Below are 20,166 nucleotides of genomic sequence, written 5' to 3'. Positions count from 1 at the left end.
GGAACGTTCCTTACAGTAATGCTATTCACACTGGCCCCGGCATCAGGAAAGCCATCTCTGCTTTTGAGATAACCTTCACCACTTTTCAATTCTTGCAGGCTCTTCAAGAACCAAGGGGTAAAGTATCAGGTCTGCGATCCCTGTCCCTTCTAATGGGACCTAGTGTGGCACCCTACTTAATCCCTGCTGAATTGGCTTTCCTGCCTTTAGTGAGTGAAGTCACACATCTTTTTTTTTCTTTTTTAAACTTTATTGGGGAACAGTGTGTTTTTGGGGGGAACAGTGTGTTTTTTTCCAGGCCCCATCAGCTCCAAGTCAAGTTGTTGTCCTTTAATCTTAGTTGTGGAGGGTTTAGCTCAGCTTCAAGTCCAGTCGCTGTTTTCCATCTAGTTGTGGGGAGGGGGTGCAGCCCACCAACCCATGCGGGAGTTGAACCGGCAACCTTGTCGCTAAGAGCACGTGCTCTAACCAACTGAGCCGCCCAGCCACCCTGCCCCTTTCTCTTAACCAATCTGAAGTGCATCCAAATGTTTGTAAGTGTGTATAAAACCTGCACAAACCCCCCATATTCATACAGGAGATGGCAGAGCCAGGAGCGTGTTTTATGCCCCCAAGCAGCCCTCTTTCCTCGGCTCCAGAGCTCACCACCCGGATTCAGCGGAAAGGGAGATGGGTGAGGGAGGATGACAGTAGCATGGGTAGTGACAGATGACAGAAAAGTCCATCTTCTTCAGGGTTTCCCAAACATAGCGCTTGGAGCATATGCTTGGGAACACTCATGTTCTCCTTGCAAGTTTAATTTTTCTGTGTCTTTGTTTCCATGCCAGTCTTAAAGTTCTTATCAGGCTATTCTGGATGGTGTGCATGACCACACCTTGTGTGTGTGGGGGTGTCTCATGGTCAGTGGTAATAAGGTAATTGTCCCAGTTGGGAGGTAAGAATAAGTCTAGTTCTCACTTGTAACCTCCCTTCACACAAGGGATAAGTCATCTGGGTGTGGTGCCAACTGAGCTCTGTGTCCCCTCAGCCAAAAGACAAGCCCTTTTGTGGCATCTGGGACACCGTGGTAGCTGAGCCCCAAAGAAGCAGCACTTCTGTGTCTGGGACCACGAGAGTCACATTTCATTCTCAGCAAAGCCACGTCACCCGCTCATTAAACTAACATTGACTTGATAGCTTTCCGCTCATGTAACTTGCAAACTTGTTTTGTGCTTTATAGCCTAAGAACTATCAAAATAACAAAAGTAAAAAATACATATTTAGACACATTTAACAATATAGCAAAAAAAACTAAGCTGTACGTTGTGTGATGCCGAACGTTCATAATATCCAGAATAGGCAATTCCAGAGGGAAAAGAAAGTAGATTAGTGGTTGCCAGGAATTAAGGGATGGGGGGATAGGAATGGCTGCTAGTGGGATGACAAGAATGTTTGGTTTTTTTTTAAACTTTATTGGGGAAGAGTGTGTTTTTCCAGGTGCTATCAGCTTAAAGTCATTGTTTCAATCTAGTTGTGGAGGGCACAGCTCACTGGCCCATGTGGGAAATGAACCGGCAACCTTGGTGTTAAGAGCCTGTGCTCTAACCACCTGAGCTAACTGGCCACCCCGAGAATGTTTTAATTAGATAGTGGTGATAGTTGTGGAACTCTGGGAATATACCTAGAACTACTGACTCATATAGTTGCAGAGGGTGAATTTTATAGTACCATAGTCTCCCATTATCCATGGTTTCAGTTACCCATGGTCAGCTGCAATCCGGAAATAGTAAATGGAAAATTCCAGAAACCAACAATTCCTAAGTTTTAAATTGTGCACCGTTCTGAATAGCTGGGTGAAATCTAATGCGGTCCCACTCTGTCCCGCCTAGGATGCGAATGCGCTGTTTGTCAAGTGTATTCATGCTATGTACACTCCCCACCGGTGAGTCGCTTAGCACTGTGGGGTCACAGTGCAAGTGTTCAAGGAACCCCTATTTTACTCAATAATGGCCCTGAAGCACAGGAATAGCAATGCTGGCCATTCGGATATGCCACAGAGAAGTGCTTCTTTAAGTGAAAAAAGGTGTGTGTGTGTAGGAAAAAAACCATAGTATTTGTAGGGTTTGGTATTATCCACGGTTTCAAGCATCCACTGGGGGTCTTGGGATGTTTTCCCCAAGGATGGGGTGGAGGGGCCTACTTATGTATGTGAACTTTATCTCAACGTTTAAAAATCTCAGTCAACACCGGGAATCCACAAGAAAAAAGGTTTTAAATTTCAAATGCGGCTGTACCTTACTCCAGTCTGAGAAAGGCGGCTGGAGCGCAGAGGCTGACAAACTTTGTAAAGGATCAGATTGAGTGGTTCGGCTTTGAGGAACATTTTGTTCCTGTTGTGATGAGCAAGCAGCCATAGAGAACACATGTCAAGGAGAGGGTGCGGCTGTGCTCCAGTAAAACTGGACAGAATGGCCCTTAAAATTGGTCAGCGGATGTAAGGGATGGTCTGCAGTGAGTGTGGTCCCTCCGCTGGGAATGGGGGCCCTGAGTGGCGGTCTGTGCGAACGTTTTCAAAGAGGCTTCTTTTCTGATTGTCTTGCGATGTGACATCCATTCCTTGTCATTTTCATTTTACTTGTCTCTTGTTTGGTTGTATAACTTTGGGAGTTTGTATTGCCCATCCCAGTGGAGGTGGCTGTGGCTTGTTCCCAGCATGAGCGTGTAGGAGAGTACTTGATGCTGTAAGATTGGCTCCTTTGTGACATTGGGACTTGTGGTGACAGCGTGGGGTAGGCAGGGCATCCTCAGACCCTAAGGGCCGGGCATGTCATTCAGTTCAGGTGAAGTGACTTAGGGAAGGTTCCTGGTTTCCCCAAGGGTGCCTGAGAGGCTGGGAGGGGTTCTTTTGGTATGTAAGGATGCTTATTTTGTTTCACTCCCTCATTTGTGGAATTTTTCAAAGGCACAAATATTGTGCCAATGAAACGTAGGTTTGTATGCAATGTATTACAAGTATTTACCACGTAAAGTCTTAATAGCCTTAACAGCACAAGCTAGGAAAAGATTTGAGCATCTTATACGCCCTGATAATTATGCCTCACTCTAGGAAGCATGGATATACGAAAACCCGATTACAAACCTCAATATTGGAAAAGTGCTTTCTCTTTACCAGCAACACAATGAGAGTCTCCTTTAAACATGGATTCCTCGACCACAGTAACACCTAGATCTTGGTTTTAATATGCTTCTCCAATGAGAGGAACCTGGGCCCCTTGCAGGAATGGCTGAGGGCAGTGGCAGGCAGGAAATATGCAGAGTGAGTCTCAAGCATCTCGTAGTGTGCAAAAGTACAGAAGTGCTGAGGGAGGGGGAGGAGGGGAAGAGGAAGATGGATAGATGATAGATACATAGATGGTTGATACATATGGTGAGAGGGAGAGAAGGGGAGAGAGGGAGAGAGACAGGAAGATGGATGGGTGGATGGATGGACGGACGGATGGATGGATGGATAAGTAGATGATAGATACATACATATATATATATATATATATATATATATAGAGAGAGAGAGAGAGAGAGAGAGAGAGAGAGAGAATGGATGGCTGGATGGACAGACGGACGGACGGACGGACGGACAGACAGACAGATAGATGATAGATACATTGATATAGAGAGGGAGAGAGAGAGGACGATGGATGGATGGATGGATGAATAGATGGATGGATGGATGGATAGGTAGATAGACATGATAGATATGCAGAGAGGGAGAGAAGGGGAGAGAGGGAGAGAAAACAGCAGGATGGATGGATGGATGGGTGGGTGGGTGGATAGATGGATAGATGATAGGTACATAGCTATAGAGAGAGGGAGAGAAGGGGAGAGGGAGAGAGACAGAGGAAGATGGATGGATATATGTAGATAGGTGATAGATACATAGACGGGGGAGAGAGACAGAGGGGGATAGATAGATGATAGATGGATAGATGATAGATAGATAGATATGGATAGATAAATATGGAGAGAGACAGAGAGAGAGAGAAAGTGGGGAAAATGTGGGTTTTGGATCCCAAGACACAGGTTGAAATCCTCATTCTTGTTCTCAATCAGGCCACCTAAGCTTGCTAGTAACTCACATGCCTGGATGAAGGGATATCCATCCATAGCAGCCTTCCTCGCAGACTTCTAAAAATGCTTCCTGGATATATAACATGAATGCATCAGCAGTCCTTAAGATCAAGTAGGTTTGGGGGGGAGGGGATAAAAAAAATGAAAAAGTCACTCTTCCTAAAATAGTAATATTTTATTTGCTGGGAGATTCTGCAAAGTAGCCTGTGTTATTTGGTTAAAGGAACCAGACTCGGAAATAATCACTGTGAATGTAGAAGAGGTGATAGAAGCAGGCTGAACAGAGAGAGTGTGGGCTCTCCTGGAGACAGTGGTGGGCGGGGCACTTCCTGGGGGGAGGGGCGAGGCACTGCGGGGCTCAGCTGCTGGGAGGGGAGGCGGGGCACAGGGACTGTCAATGCAGACCTTTGTGAAGTGAGGGAGATTGGGTAAACCAGGGTCAGCCTGCAAGGCTTCCAGAAACAAACACTTCTTCAGTTGCTTGGTGGATTACATTCCTAATGAGTGTGTAATAAACCCAGGAACACAGATAGATGTAAAATACGCGACTGAATTTTTTTGTTTTTTTTAACTTCATCGTCCCATCTGACTTTCTTATGGTTGTGGAGTTGAACCGTGTATCATGGACCTTATATGATTATCTGGCATCATTCATAGATAAAGCTGTGTACAATTGGTGCGGTGGGCTTTTCGGTATTTCCCGCTTGTAAATTATGAAAAGGAAGACACCCGAGCCTTTGGGGTTGAAGCGTAGAAGCCTGGGGACCGTGCCCCTGAGGTCAGGAGTTGTCAGTGAAGTAACAAGAACTACAAGGGCTCCTGAGTCACGGAGCCTGCGTGAACTTGTCCGTCAGGAGGCAGCAGGCACAGACAGGCCAGCTGTGCTGAGCACGGCTTCCAGGCTGTGCTGTAGGCAGCGAGATACAGGGGCTGCAGCACAGTGGGGCTGCCGGTCCCTGAAGGAAACACACCACTGTGGGCAGCAAGCCACGAGCCCGGTAAGAGCCCTGTGTTCCTTCTTAGGGCATCTCATTCAGGATGGGACTGGGTCCCTGCCTGTCTGTCGCCTTGGAGGTCTGCTGGGGTTTGTAGTTCCAAATGCCTCTTTTGTTCTCTTGTCGGTAAGAGCAGGTTGTTGGCTCGCAGTGAGGGCTGAGATCTGGGGAGATCTGCAGACGTTCTTGCTTATTGTTCTGCCTGAAGAGAAAAATCATGCAGACCAGGGTGCAGATTCCGCTCGCGCCCTGCACGCGTGCACGTATGTGTGCGGGCACGCATGCCTGTGCTGCATGTGTGCCTGTGGAACCACACAGCTTTTGCAGCCTTGCTCTTTGCAGCTGGCGAAAAGCGCGTTGGGACTAGAAGGCAGTGCCTCAGTACCACGCTCTGTGGTGCTCTGGTGACAGGAGCCCCTGCTGGGCGGGCGGCTGGCTCCCTGTGAGGTCTGCAGACCCACCTTCCCTGCGGAAGGGTCATCCAAGGAGGTGGCTGAAGACGCCCGGCATGACACGAAGACTCTGCTTCCTCGCTTTGCCTTCTCTTTCTCCATAGCAGTAAGAAATAAGCATTTTCATGACCGAGGCATCACAGGTGGATATTGAAAGGAAATGGTGAGTCAGCCACATTGACATGAAAAAAAAGAGAGAGAGAGAGAGAGAAATCAGGTGTGCATGCTTAGTCCTGAAAAAATGCTCTATGGGTAGATTCCCACACAGCCTGCTAATGGCAGTGAAAAATGTTAGTGGGGAGAAAGGAATCAGTGTTCTGAGTGTTTTCCGGTGCTGGGATTTTGGTCTCCTTGGGGTGATTGTGACAATTGAGAGGCATGATGTTTCTCTACAGGTTTGACTGGACATGTCTTGTGGTTTTATGTTTGTGGGGGTGTGTGTGTGGTTGGTTTTTTTTTGTATTCTTATAAAAGAAACAGGTTATTATTCATTTTTCTAAATGATGGCAATGCCTTTGCTCTACTAACGGGTGCTCTTGTGCATGTGCGGGGAGGATGTCTTTTCACAGGGAAATTGCTGCGTGCGTACGTGTGTGCACACCCAGTGTGGGTCTGCAGTGACTGCCTCCCATGGGTAGGAGTCATGTTGAAATACATGTTTAGTGGGCATACTAGGTGAAAGGTGAAAAGGAAAAGGGGTTTGAAGGAAGGTTTTCAGAAATCTACCCGGCAGCATTTATAATCAAGCAGCCTGCTGTTTTCCCCATTGCCTGAAGATTTATAAAAGGAATGAATGAACAATCATATTTTAACGTGTCCCATAAACATAATAAAATTTGATGAATGGTTGGCATATTTCTGTTCCTTGCAAAGTACGATCTTTGGGTGCATGTTCTATAAATATTTTTTACGATTCTGATGCAGAAAAGTATTTCATGAATGGTAGAAACAGGGCCGTTTCTAATGCTTTTGTCATGCATCGTAGGAAAACAAAAACAAAAACATTTTACACACACCCGCCCACCCCTTAAGGAAAAATAGCTGCAGGGTTATTTGCCTTCATAGATGAATGAACAAAACCCGCACAAAAGCAATTTTTAGAAAAGAGGACTAGAAGTGACCATAGGTGTTGCTGTTGGCTGTGTACGTTGCAGAAGCTTGTGTCCTTGCTGCGGTGACAGATGACCCTGGTGAGTGTCCCCTCACTGCTGCTTGTTTCGCACGGAATGGCTGCTCTCCCAAAGCCCGCCTCTGAATTGTGGAGGTCCCAGGAGCTAGTACCTTATGTGGCCTTCAGAAGGCATTTGCTTGACTGTCACCAGTTAGTTTTACCTCTTCTGTGCATTACGATTGGAGAGCAAGGTGGGGAAGCCGTGGGAACCAGAGCTGGCGTGTGTGTCTACAGAATCAGCCCGTCTTTCCCTCGTCACTGGACACTTGTGTTTTCAAGCTGGCTCTGCCAGCAGCGGGGTTGGGAAATCGGGTTATTTCTGGGAGGCTTTTCGACATCCCTGGGTGTCTGAGGAGATCCTAGAGTTGTTTTCGTTTTTTTCACCTTTCAAAATGATTTGCAGAATGCTTTGTGTTAATTCCTTCAGGTTCACAAAGCCTTCTCCCATACTCGTATATGTCTTGGGCCTCAGGTTCATGTCACAATAAGCTCACTGGGCCTTATGTGGCTGGATTCACAGCAGCTGGTGGATGGAGAGCCCTTGCATGCAGCATCGCTCGTTTTGAACCCAGTGGGTCCCTGGGAACTCACTTCTGATGCTGGCAGGTCCTACGGATGAGCGGTCCTGAGTGTACCTGCTACAGGAAGGCGACCCTGTCCTCTCATTAGCCTTCATGTCGCACATCCAGTGCGGTGACAGTGCAGTGACAAGGAACTCCAGCGTGGGCTTCCAGAGCATGTGTACACAGACACCCCCCAACCCCCCAAGCCGGGCTGAGAGACCGGGGACACGAGACTGGGGACACACGACCCTCTGTTTCTTTGCCCATAAAATAAGGGGTTTGGATTAAATGATTTCTAACGTTCCTTTCAACTGTAACAATTTTTGATTCTCAGGGACAGAAGCCAGGGACTTGAATTACCCTTAAAAATCCTATATCCGGCCCCCCGGGTTGTGCCGTTTGACTCATTTGCTGTCAGCATTCATGTGAATGAAGACCTGTAAGGATATATGAGACACACACGTACTATCTGTGAGGTCCATTTACAAATAAGATGAGCTCTTGGCAGCTGGCCCAGTTTCTTGCCTCCAAGGCAGTGGGGCAGTTGAAGCTCGAGCTGCTAACCAATGAAGTTCTCTTGGGTGTAACTCATATGATATTTGATAGTTAATGATTTTGTTTAAAAAAGGCTAGCCAGTAGGTCCTAAAACATACTTGGAGACCATTAAAGGTGGAATAACTGGAATTGTAGGAAAATATTTAACATTTACACACACATGCATGCATACGTGTGTGTGTGTGTATGCACACACACACAACACACAGATGTATGTATCATAGACTTTATGTAGTAGTAAAGTAGATAAAGTAAATGATTATGTACAATAAATATCTAAAGCCTATTGAGTCGAAGAATCTGTTTGCACGTAACAGTTTAGCTGAGTATCATTCATAGCACAATAATCCAACATGTGGGATTTTCAGAATTTTGAGTTACATGCAGTTGTGATACAAGGAAGACACCTGAACCCAATGCTTTTTTCTTAATTTATCGAGATGATGCTATTCTCATTATAGTTTCATCTCTTTTTCCATGGGATTGCCCAAAATTCAGAATGGCCCCTTATTTCATAAGCTCGATATATGTTTTTGAGAGCCAGGACTTACTCTAATCTGGGGTTGCCGGTTCCTAGGTGGTGGTATATAGTGTTTAATAACATTTCCTTTTTAAAAAAATAAAAACCTGTTTTACTAATGAGCACGTTTTTATTAAAAATATGTGGGACTTCAGGAAAGCAGAATGAAGACATTAGAAATCGCCCTCCAGCCCTCCATCCAGAGATCGTACTGTGGAAGGTTGAAGTGTATCCACTTTGAAGTCCTTTTTTAGCACAAATACTCACCATTACACATGTGGTCACAATATACATAGTGTGTGGAAATAGCATTTTTTTTTCTTTTTAGAAATTTTATTGGGGAACAATGCGTTTTTCCAGGACCCATCAGCTCCAAGTCAAGTAGTTGTTTCAGTCTAGTTGTGGAAGGCACAGCTCTTTGGCCTATGTGGGAATTGAACTGGCATCCTGGGTGTTATGAGACCTGCGCTCTAACCACCTGAGTTAACCGGTCGCCCTGAAAAAAAAAAAGCATTTTTTTTACTTGTACATGTATGATGCGTGGATGCTAAGACATGACTGTCCACTGCAGATACATTATATGTATAATTATAGATACAATTATAAGTAAAACCCCAGTGCACATCTCGTAGGCAAATATTCGTGCTCTGACATGCCAGTTTCCTTAGGGTAAAATTCTAGGCATGGAATTGGCAGGCAGGCTTTGGGAAATAGCCCCAAGTTGCCGTCCATGAAACGTGTGCTGTTTATACTCTACCACCAACAGCCCAGGACAGCCCTGCTCCTCCCCAAACCGTGTTCATATTAGCCAGTTAAAAAATTCTGGTGCTTCAACTGCACATATACTAAGAAAAATTGGAACGATACAGAGAAGATTAGCATGGCCTCTGCACAAGGATGACACGCAAATTCATGAAACATTCCATTAAAAAAAAAACTTCTATGATTTGATAAGCAAAAATGTTACTTCTTTTTTGACTCGCATTTCCTCCGTGACTAGTGAAGTTGGACTTCCCTGTGTCTCGTCTAGCTCTCTGTAGTTTTCTTTTATGCCTTAGTCTGCATATCCTGTGTTTTCCTGGGGCGGGGGGCTTTCTTTCTCAGTCATCATTATTTAGTCTGTAAATAGATCCCTGCAGTGTGTCGCATGCTTTTCGAATGTTCCAGTTAGATTTTTTTTTACCATAGTAGTGTGTTTCATCGTGTCATTGTCCTTGTACCTGGGGCTTCGCGCAGTCCCTTCCGTGTTCCAGTGGCTGCTGGCTCCTGGCGGGTGGTTGTGTGCCGTCCTTAGCATTTGTGCTTCAGAAGGGCTGACCCACTGAGGCCTGTGGACATGAATTCCCTACGGGGTACAGACCGCCATCTGAAACGTTTCTCCAGGGCTTTGCAAATATGATAAAACTGCCAGGGAGGAGAAGACACTGGGGCTTTCAGGTGAACATCCAAGGAAGTATTGGCAGAGAGAAAGCAGGAGCTGAAAGAGGAACGTCTAAATCCTGGCCCAGGTCACCTCACTCAGGCTCCTGGACGTCAGCATCCTCGAGGGTGAGACTGGGGCAGCCGGAGGTGCTTTCTTGGTGGTGCTTATGCTCTGCAAAGGGAGGTCGGTAATAGCGTTGCTTCTGCTGCAGAATTGAGAGGTGCCCAGCTTGCCACTGGCCCCAGCTCATCCTGCCCCCTGTTTTGTTCTTGTTGACAGGAACCCCAGGATCCTGTTTGGGGCACAGCTGTCCGTAACGTCATGCATTCTAGGCCTGCTCCTCTGGATGCTTTTCCGCACTTGTGCCTTTCTACATTTTTGTTTATATTTCTCTCTCTCTCTTTTTTTAAATTTTTTTATTGGGGAACAGTGTGTTTTTCCAGGACCCATCAGCTCCAAGTCAAGTAGTTGTTTCAATCTAGTTGTGGAGGGCGCAGCTCAGTGGCCCATGGTGGGAATCGAGCCGGCAACCTTGGTGTTCTGAGCACTGCACTCTAACCAACTGAGCTAACTGGCCGCCCCTCGTTCAGATGTTTTTATGTTCATTTTAATGCTCTTCTTGTGTGTTTTCCTTTGGTAAGTCACCGCTCAAAACACTGGATCATTCAGTGTATAAATATATTGAAATAAAAGAACTATAGGCCATTAAACTACATCTATAAACACATTCAAAAGAGGAAAGAGCCTCTCAGTAACCACTTGCTCTTTTTATTACGGTCACTGTTTTATGGAAAAATTGAGTTCCTTCAGATTGCCCTTAACGGGCAGGTAGACCTAATGGAATGTGTCAGGTGGGTCCATGTCTGTGGCAGTCATGGCACTGTGGAGTGAACCTGGCAGGAGGGAGTCAGGAGCAGGGATGGGGCTGTCCACCTGTCGTCCGAGACGCGGCAGGTAGGCGCTAGGGTCACCTCCCAGCCTTTTAGCTCCAGCACACTGATATTCTAAGGGCGTTTGTCTGTTGGCCCCTACATTTCAATTACCATGAGATCCGAATAACTGTTCTCAGTGGACATGTCTTCAGGTGACGCCAGTGTCTTATCTTACTGGTTACCGATCCGGATTCGTTGGGCTGGGTGCCCTGGAGTTTGCAAAGTCCAATCAGGTACAGAGAGAACCTCCCTTGAAGAAGCTTATCCTCTATTATTAGGGAAAATAATATATAACAAAAGACCATAGATGAGGGGCTTCTCACAGTTCTGGAGTCTCCAAGTCCAAGATCAAGATGCTAGCCAATTCGGTTCCTGGTGAGACCCGTTTCCTGGTTTGCAGATGGCTGTCTTCTTGGTATGTCCTCACATGGTGAAGCACGGAAAGGGAGGGACCAAGCTTTCTTTTATGAGGGCACAAACCCCATTCAGGAGGGCTCCGCCCTTGTGACCTCATCCCCTCCTAAAGGCCCCACCCCCTAATACCACCACATGAGGGTTAAGATTTAACATACGAATTTTGGGGACACACACACACACACACACACATTCAGTCTATAACATAAGTGTACAGGGTAGTCAGAATGCCCAAGAGAACCAGCCAGCCGGCCCTGCCTTCCTCTCCTCACCTGTCTTTGTCTTCCCCCCTTCCCTGTTACCTTCTGAGCCTTTGCTGAAACCTTTTTCTGGAATACAGGCGTAGATAAGACAGAAATGGGTGTTGTCGGTCCAGCCGGGAGGAGTGCCATGACATGAGAATAACACCAATGAATTGAGTACAGTTTGGGGACAAACAGGTAGAGATGAAATCCTATGGGGGTTCCGAAAAAGAAAGGCTCGTCTTTGTCAGCAGGAAACACTTCACGGGAAAGGTTGCAGTTCATTTGTGTCTTAAAGAGTAGGGATGGCTGGTGACCACGGGTGGGATTCTGGATCAAATCTGAGATACGGGAACCACAAGGCATGTACAGCAGGGACGGGCCTTTACCCAAGATGTCTGGTGCAGGGGCAGGGGGCACCGAGGGGGGGGCAGGTGGTTTTGGGAGGACGAGATGGAGCCAGGAAGATGAAAACATACAGCATGGCCTTCATTCGGGGGTGGAGGGAGGTCAGGTAGGGCTGGAAGTTTCAGCAGGGAGAGGATCAAGCGCACCTACTTTTTATGCTCATTGTGACTAAAATGTGCGCGCGGCGGTAAAATTTGGTTCAGTGGAGGAGAGGCAGATGGGAAATGCCCCTTCTGGGTCACCCAGCAAACAGAATACCTTAACCACTCTGGAAAAGTTACCACAAGATGGCGACGCTTTCAGGTTAGCCAACTCGCGAAAGTTGTCCATAGAGCCACCCTCTAATTTGTGGAAATGGGGTGTCTCCTTACTGTAATTTCACTGTGGTTTTAGAGAATTCTAATCCTTTGCATATGCTGCGTCAGGTTTGCCCTCTGTGCAGACAAGAACACTGATCCATTATGAGGGTTTCAGGCAGGGGCCCCAGTGAGGGCTGTAGAGTAAGAAGTGACTTTCGGGGGCCATGGACTTGTAGTTGGACTAGACTGTGGTGGAGTATATTTACTCAATTGAGTATATTTACTCAAACTTGTCAAACGGTACACCTCAAATCAGCGAATTTTACGCTGTGTACGTGATACCTTGACAGAACTGTCATGGGGTATGGGGGAGAATAGAGGTGGAAATGTTTTGTCAAGTGCAAACCTCCTAGATCCATGGCTAGATTTGTAGGACTAAATATCTAAACATGCACTAAATAACAAAACAAACCAAAACAAAATGAAACTGAAGTGACCCAGAAGAAGAGCATATAGACCTAGGGCACAAGAGTTCATGTGAATCCAAATTCACATATTGCTTATTTACTGATGTCCTAATGTTGATAGTTTTCAAGTGTTTATCAACAATACATCATACCTAATAAAAACAACCCAACCTAGATGTTCCTAAAAACATGATCGAGGTAAATGAAATGTCCTAATAAAATAACATTTGTCATGGCGACGCAGATCTCATGGTTCCTTCTAATTGTAATGACGTCAAATGAGCATTTGTGGAGACCATTGCTCCCACGAGCAGCTGAAAAGAGGCCAGGAAAGTTTTAAAATCATAGCTTAAAAGAAGAACTCATTAGATCCTCTCTCCCTGTAAATAAAGCCTCCCCTCTACTCTCTTCCTTAGCATTCTCTTCATAAGCCTTCATACTGCTTATCAAAATGAACAATGACATGTTCACGTTTTAAAAAAATTAACACCTGCCTGCCTTCTAGACCAGGGATCAGCAAACTACAGCCCAAGGGCCAAATTCCCTGAGTCCAGGGTTTGAGAAGCCTCACTGGGTGAGTCCGGGTTTGAGAATCTTTCCGGGTGAGTTCCGGTTTGAGAAGCTATTGTGGGAGGAGGAATATGACTGCTCCCTCCAGGTACCTCCTGGTACCAAGGCATGCGTACTCTCCCTGTTTCTTCAGACGACGGTAATAGTTTGGGAGGGACATGCCAAGCCAAAGAAAACTTCAGGAGTATCTTTTAATATCCAAATCCAAGTGGGTAGAAAAGGACTTGGGAGGGAAGATGCCATGAAGCCGATTCCCACTGCTGGCTTGCCATTCGGATGGCCTGGAAGGCTTTCTTGCAGATTCTCTCCTTGGTCCCTGCCTTTGCCCAGGCCTGGCTTTCTGAAGGAGCGAGTTTGAGGAGAGCTTGGATTTGTGTGTCTAAAATGCTTCCTTCCCTTCTGCGTCCACTTGAGACCTGGGGGAGCGGGGCTGAGGAAACCACGCAGCCAGGAATCAGGAGAGTTGGGCTCTCAGTGAGGAATATAGTCTTTCATGTAGTCGGTGGAAATGTTCTTATTTAAAAAGCTTGAACATCAAAACAATAACACAAAAATGTTGCCTGTTCTAGTCTGTCCAAGCAGGGGTGATTCTGGGTGGGAGGGAGGTGATGGGGGACGCAAGAGTATAAAAAGGACTCTTGTACCTGCCACGTTGCGTTTCTCTTTACAAACACTGCAAACGCATATGGAAAAGGTAATGTTGTGCCTGAGAGCGAAGGAAAGCCTGTTTTTCTCTGCAGGTTTGGATACTTTCTAAGCGTTGTCTCTTTCCCTAGATGGTCCAGCAAACTGTTCACAGTAGTTTCCTAAGCGGGGAAGGACCCCTAGTGGTCAGAAGGCAGAGGGAACTTTTCCTGTCTCTCCCGCCAGTGCTTTGCACTGTGTATCCCCTCTGCTCAGGTCCTGGCTGACGCATGTTGAGAATGGCTCCCTGGCTGGCTACCTGTGCAGCTGAGTTGAGGGATCCGAATGTCCATCTGAAGAGATGGCAGATCCCTACTGGGACCAAGGGGTCCCTTGTGGCATGCCTGAGGACACCCTTCTGTGCTGCTGCTTCTGAGGACAGATGGTACACGCCAGATCACATTCAGATTGCCACCTACGGTGGGTGGCTGAGCAACATCATTGCCCAGCCCTGCTTCCTCCTGAAATGTTGATCTGACCTGTTCTAAAAAATTACCAGTCAATATCAGACTTGCCCACACGTTGCACTTACTTTGCGTGTGACCTATGATTTTAGGAAAGCAAGTACGAGAGGATGCCAGAAGGAAACTTTGCTAACAGATGACATGAAAATATCATGTTTATGCCATTTGTGCCTCTGTGAGTCTGTTCTTCTGAAAAATAATTTTGGAACAGAAACTGCTCTGGAGCTTTGATTGGCAGAAGGGATTTCCCTGATTTTGTAAAAAAAAAAAAAAAAAGTTTTTTTGTCACGTCTTGGGACTAAGAATGAGGGTCTGCAGCCACAGAAATAAGAGAGGCCTGTAATAGGGTTTCCAGATGTGTTCTGAAGACACAGAGCTGGTGACTTGGGGCTGTCATGGACAATAGTCTCTGCATCTGTGTTTCCTGCTGCTGGACACCAGCCCCTCAGGTGACCACACGTTCGGGTTTTGATCATCTGTAAGTGGAATCTCTCGTTTGATCTCTTCTCTCCCCACTTAACCGCGAGTGACTTAGTCTAATTCATCTTCACTCCTGTTACCATCCACGTTCCTGCAAGCACACATAAACCCAAAGGAAGCAGCAAACCCTTACATGCATCTGAAGTAATTGCTTTCCCCGCTTGGCGTTAGAATCACGGAAGAGGGAGCCTGTTTGGGCCAGGTGCGGAGAGAAACACTTCAGTGGAGGCGTTGCAGTAAAGAAATGATCGAGTGAAGGATGAATCGGGGCTCCTGTCCCCCTGCGGGGATGTTCTGCAGGACACACAATTGGAGTAGCACTTGTGGGAATAGCTCTCTCCTTCAGCACCACTAGTGTCTGTTCGTTCATTTGGTAAATATGTCTGCAGGCCCGGAAACTGGGATAGAAAGGCATTTAGACAGCCTGTCCCCTGCATGGGCTCACCATCTGGTAAGCCCCATGGTACACTGGTGTTTCCAAGCACGGAGTGGCTGGTGCCATTATTCCTGGGCGTTCGGGCTGGGTGAAATGTTTCTGATGTGTTTATGTCTGTTCACTACTGGACTGGTCAGTCGACTGGTCCATTGCTTCCCTTGGGCACCCACGTCTTGCCTCCCATCTCCTTTGGCTGTGGGATGCTGTGCAGACAGAATAGGCTTCCCCCAGCTCTTTGCCAAGCAGGAGTCTGTTGGGAGTTCCCTGGGGCAACGGGAAGGTCAGTGGAGACACCAGTGCCTCATTCAGGAGACTTGCACTTGGAACGGTGTGGGTGTCCCCTGCCTCCGCAGCTGCCTGGCCCCTGCCCTAAGGCTTGGGGGCATCATTGTCCTTCAGCACCAGTCAGACAACCTGGCTAGTAAAGTCCGATACATCCCGCTGGGCCAAAGGACAGATAAGCCGCCTGAGATTTTATGTATGTATGTATGTATGTATGTATGTATGTATTTTATTGGGTGGCAGTGTGTTTTTTCCAGGATCCATCAGCTCCAAGTCCAGTCGCCATTTTCAGTCTAGTTGTGGGGGAGGGGCCATCCCATGCGGGAGCCGAACCAGCAACCTTGTTAAGGGCACACACTCTCACCAACTGAGCCACCCGGCTACGCTGCCCCCCCCCTCCACCCCCCATGATTTTTAATAAACAATTCTCCACCTCACAAAAAAATCACTGTGGTTCACACCCACAAGCAGTGGACGTGTGCTTGCTAAATACTGACCTCAGGCTGTAAATGCTGAACCCGAGAGTCATTCGTAGAAGCGTGGCTCTGTTTGGAGCGCAGCACGACTGGGTCCTACCCCAGTTGTCCCGTGAGCTAACCTGGCTCCGTGCAAACAGCTCAGGGCTTGGGTCCTGGTTTTGCAACACACGCTGTAAAGTACGATTCATGCACCATGTCAGATAACCCCAGCTACCCTGTCCATTGCCAGTGTCGACTGGATGCTGGTTTTGCGTATGACCTAAGTTTGTGTTTTGTGTAATATTTAAATGAAAGGAGGAAACACCTCGGTGGTGTTGTGTGCTAGGAGCTTGCTCTTTCTGTCTCGCTCTCTCTCCCTTGTTAAAATGAGGCAATTCTATTGCACGGAGTTCTAGGGGCTTTGTATGTCCCCGCCCACTCAGAGGCCCGGGCAGCCCTGCCCCAGGTGTGCTGGGCTGTGGTGTGTCAGAGGGTGGGTGGGGGGGTGTTGGTGTTGGTGTCACGGAGACCTGCTTTGGGGTCTGCTGCACCTCAGGCCAGCCCTCTCCTGTTAGGTGCTTGGCCCAGCACCTGGCTGATAGGAACTCCCACACAGATCCTGCCACGCCAACCTTAGCTTACCTGTCTCTGCCTCACAAGCCCGCCCCACGTGGGGTGACCTGTGACTCGCCCAGACCGGTGAGGAAATGCAGCACCGTGGGGCACAGTCGCTTGGCCGACATCGCACAGCTAGCGTGTGAATCCTTGATTGGAAGTGTCTGCCTGATGAAATCCCGCATCAGATGTGGGCTAGTGCTCTATAATGGCCTCAGACACTCGAGCGCATTATGAGCGACAGCCTTGACGTTTGAGCAACACACGTGTACACATGTGAGGACGGGCCGTGCGTCCCTTCACCATCATGGACCCCAGGAGCTCTGAGGAAATGAGGACCCACCCGCCCCCAGTGTATGTTACTGAAGTCCAAAAGAGTCCGAAATTCTCCTGTCTTGAGTGCTGAAGGTACTGGGTAACCCTAAAGCTTGTGGTGTGAATTATTTAGTACTGACAGAGCAGTCCAAAAATTAATAATAATTAAAAAAAAAGCCTAGTTATATTGGGAATGTTCACATGCAAGGTTATTTCACTGAGAACTTAACTGCCTGTATCTCAAAAAAAATGTGTCTTTCTTTTGTACCAGTCTGCACAGTGACTGAAAGCAGCAAATGCATTTATATGTTTGATGGACATTCAGGGGGCGGCATGACAGAGTGCATGGAATAAATATATTGGGTCGTCGGGAAAGTCATAACGCACTTGTGCATTGAAAAACATAGAAAAATATGTCATGACTTTCCCGACAACCCAGTAATACTTTGTGAGGCCTGGAAGAGGATAGCTCGGCTCCCTGGCCGCCACAGAGGCGCTCACAGCCCAGTGACGAGAGTGGAGACAGTACAGGAATTGGAGAGAGGGACACGTCCTATGCTAGGGGTGACGTGGAGATGGGGGGGACAGCGGGGCTGGTGGAACTGAGGACCCGTGTGACAGCCAGCTGTGCAGAAGATGTGGAGGCAGGGAGCGGAAAACCAACACCCCGAGAAAGGAGTCCAGTCACGTCACGGGGCTCGTCACAAACCAATGGAAGCTGGTAATAAAACTGCCACCTTTCCGATGAGGCATCCACATTTCGACGTGGGGCTGGCCGGCTCCATACCAAGATAAAAAACGTAGATTTGAATAATGGCAGTGGACAGGATTTCAAGGGCGTTTGATCGCATGTGCGTACACACCCATTGCTTAACAGTACAGTGATTTCTGTCCTATCACAGGGTGTCTGCATGACTGAGAGCATTTAGCATGGCATTTCCTCCCGATGTTTCCTCTTCAGTTCAGCTGTACTTTGCTTCGTGGTCTCAGCACAGACCCTCGCCTCCCCATTTCCTGTGGCAGCAGCCAGCGCAATGAAAACAGCATGGCCCCGGGCTCCTGGAGGTCTCCTGGGCCAGGCGTAGAGCCCGCCTGCCCTCCGTCCCTCCTCCTGCAGCTGCACGAGCTGTTCTCTCCTTGGCGACATGTCATTAGCATGTTCTGCATAAGCACGAATAGCCAACCTAGCCTGAATTTCAATTTCCGGGACTCTGGAATGAGCTGCCTTGTTCATTTCCCTGTATGGCTTGACGTGATTCACTGCTCAGTGTATACAATTATACGCACACCTTGTTTCCCCGAAAATAAGACCTAGCTGGAGAATAAGCTGTAGCGTGATTCCTCCAGGATATGGAGGGCACGCACCCGTCACATGAGGGTTTTATGACCCGTTTCAGGGAGAAGGGCGCCTTTTCCACCAACTCCTTCGGCTTAAAATATTCAGTACGCCACGGTGCCATATTTTGGCACCTAAAATCATGCGAGGGCTTATTTTCCAGCTAGGTCTTATTATCGGGGAAATGGTACCTAGGAGCTTGTGCAGGGAGGTGCTTAGCTGCTTTCACTGGCTAAGTCCTGAAATCATCTTCTGTTTTTTGCTTTTCCTGTTTCTGGATCTTGCCATCACCATTGACTTTATCCTTAAAAAAAAAAAATCTATCTACATACATTATACACAAACACACACACACACACACACATGTTTAACATACATTATACAGACACACATACCTAAACACATACACACTATCTCCACAGTCATCACTTGGAATCTATTAGAAACACAGATTGGAATATGACACCAGCAGAACCCCAAATTTCCATCTTTGGTCGCTTTTTTGACCCCAGTTCCCTGATTTCTTATCAACTGTGGTAATAAAAACCGTTGAGTGGTTTCATGGTTTTGACTTTGCAGTTTTGTGGGGGAGGAATCAGGAAAAAAGAAAGAAGGGTGGGGCAAACTTGGTTCGTAAGTCATTGTGCTAATGTGAATCTAAAGTAAAATGTCTGTGCTAATGTGAATCTAAAGTGAAATGTTGGGGTGCGGCACAATGAGCCACACCTCCAGGATGAGAAGGGACCGTGCTCTGTGCACGACCCCCCTAGGGAACAGAGAGCCCTGCAGCCCTGCAAAGGATGCCCCGTCAGGAAGACAGGCAGGAGCCCCTGTGCCTTCTAACTGAGAGAGAAGCCAGGACCCCACCTGAGTCACTGTTTACTTCCCAGGGGGCTTTGCTCTCTCAAGTGAGTTCTCATTTGTTTCTGGGTAGATCCCAGACCACGTCCTGTCTAAGGCCCTTTGCAAATAGAGCTCCTTTTTAAATTAGCACATTAACTGTGAATCCACACGGCCAAAGGCACTTAGATTTTAGTAGTAAATTAGCTAATTTAATTCTCTGTTTCTATGAGGTGGCGGGTATTTATTAAATAACAGGTGCTTTTGTGCGGGTCTCTGGATGCTAGATTTCAAGGGTTTTATTAATAGGAGAAAAAGAAAATGTGTGTACCTCCAGTCTTTGGAATGAAATGTTGGGGAGGCATTTGTGAATTGTCATAAAGTAGGTTTTCCTGGCCTCAGAGGCACAATGGCTTAAATGGAAGAGTGACCGGGTCTTCACTTCTCCAGGGCAGGCCATCTGAACTCTCAGTCTGTGCTGTCGATTTGACAGTGTTTAAATGCCATTCTGAACTTTGTAACCACACAGTTGCTTGATGGTGTATGGTTCTCTAAACCATTCATTGCTCTATTCAAGTTATTTTGATAACTTCTAGTTTCTCTTAGTGTGTACCTAATACACATTTGAAAAAAAAAATCTGATTTCCCAAACTGGGTTGATATTTTTCTTAAGCTCTTATACTTGGCCGTTTCATCACGGCTTGTTTTCTTTTTTTTTTTTTAAGATTTTTATTGGGGAATTGGGGGGATGGGAACAATGCTGGGGAATTGGGGGAAGGGGAACAGACAAGTTGCTGTTGTTTTTTTGTTCATTTTGTTCTTCAGTCTAGTTGTGGAGGACGTTGCTTCACTGGCCCAAGTTGGCACCATCATTGCGCTCTTCTCTGGCGAGGCAGATCAGTCGCCGGCTTCTGGACGGCCGCTCACTGCGGCTGCTGGCCGCTCACGCTGGCTGCTGGCCACACACGGTAGCCCATGGCAATCCACTGCCACAGGGACTGCAGCCCACGCCGTCGCCGGCGACTCATGGCAGCCCAGCTCCAGGTTGAGCTGTTGTTCAGCATCTTAGCTGTGGAGGGCAGTGTCACTGGCCCTCATATGTGGGATCCGAACCGGGGCCCTCTGGCATCCCAAGCGAGT

At 47.3% G+C, this 20,166-nt stretch overlaps 1 protein-coding gene across 6 annotated transcripts in view; it reads left to right on the top strand.

Annotated features, from left to right (window-relative positions):
• SHROOM2 (shroom family member 2) overlaps positions 1 to 20,166 on the top strand; it is a 64,221-nt gene that overhangs the window by 20,618 nt on the left and 23,437 nt on the right. The gene's annotated exons all lie outside the window — the stretch shown is intronic.

This window comes from Hipposideros armiger, unplaced genomic scaffold (assembly GCF_001890085.2).
Source record: "Hipposideros armiger isolate ML-2016 unplaced genomic scaffold, ASM189008v1 scaffold_155, whole genome shotgun sequence".
In the NCBI taxonomy this organism is placed as follows: Eukaryota; Metazoa; Chordata; class Mammalia; order Chiroptera; family Hipposideridae; genus Hipposideros; species Hipposideros armiger.
The sequence above is the reverse complement of the archived record's forward strand: the minus strand, read 5'-3'. Positions and strand labels throughout refer to the sequence as shown.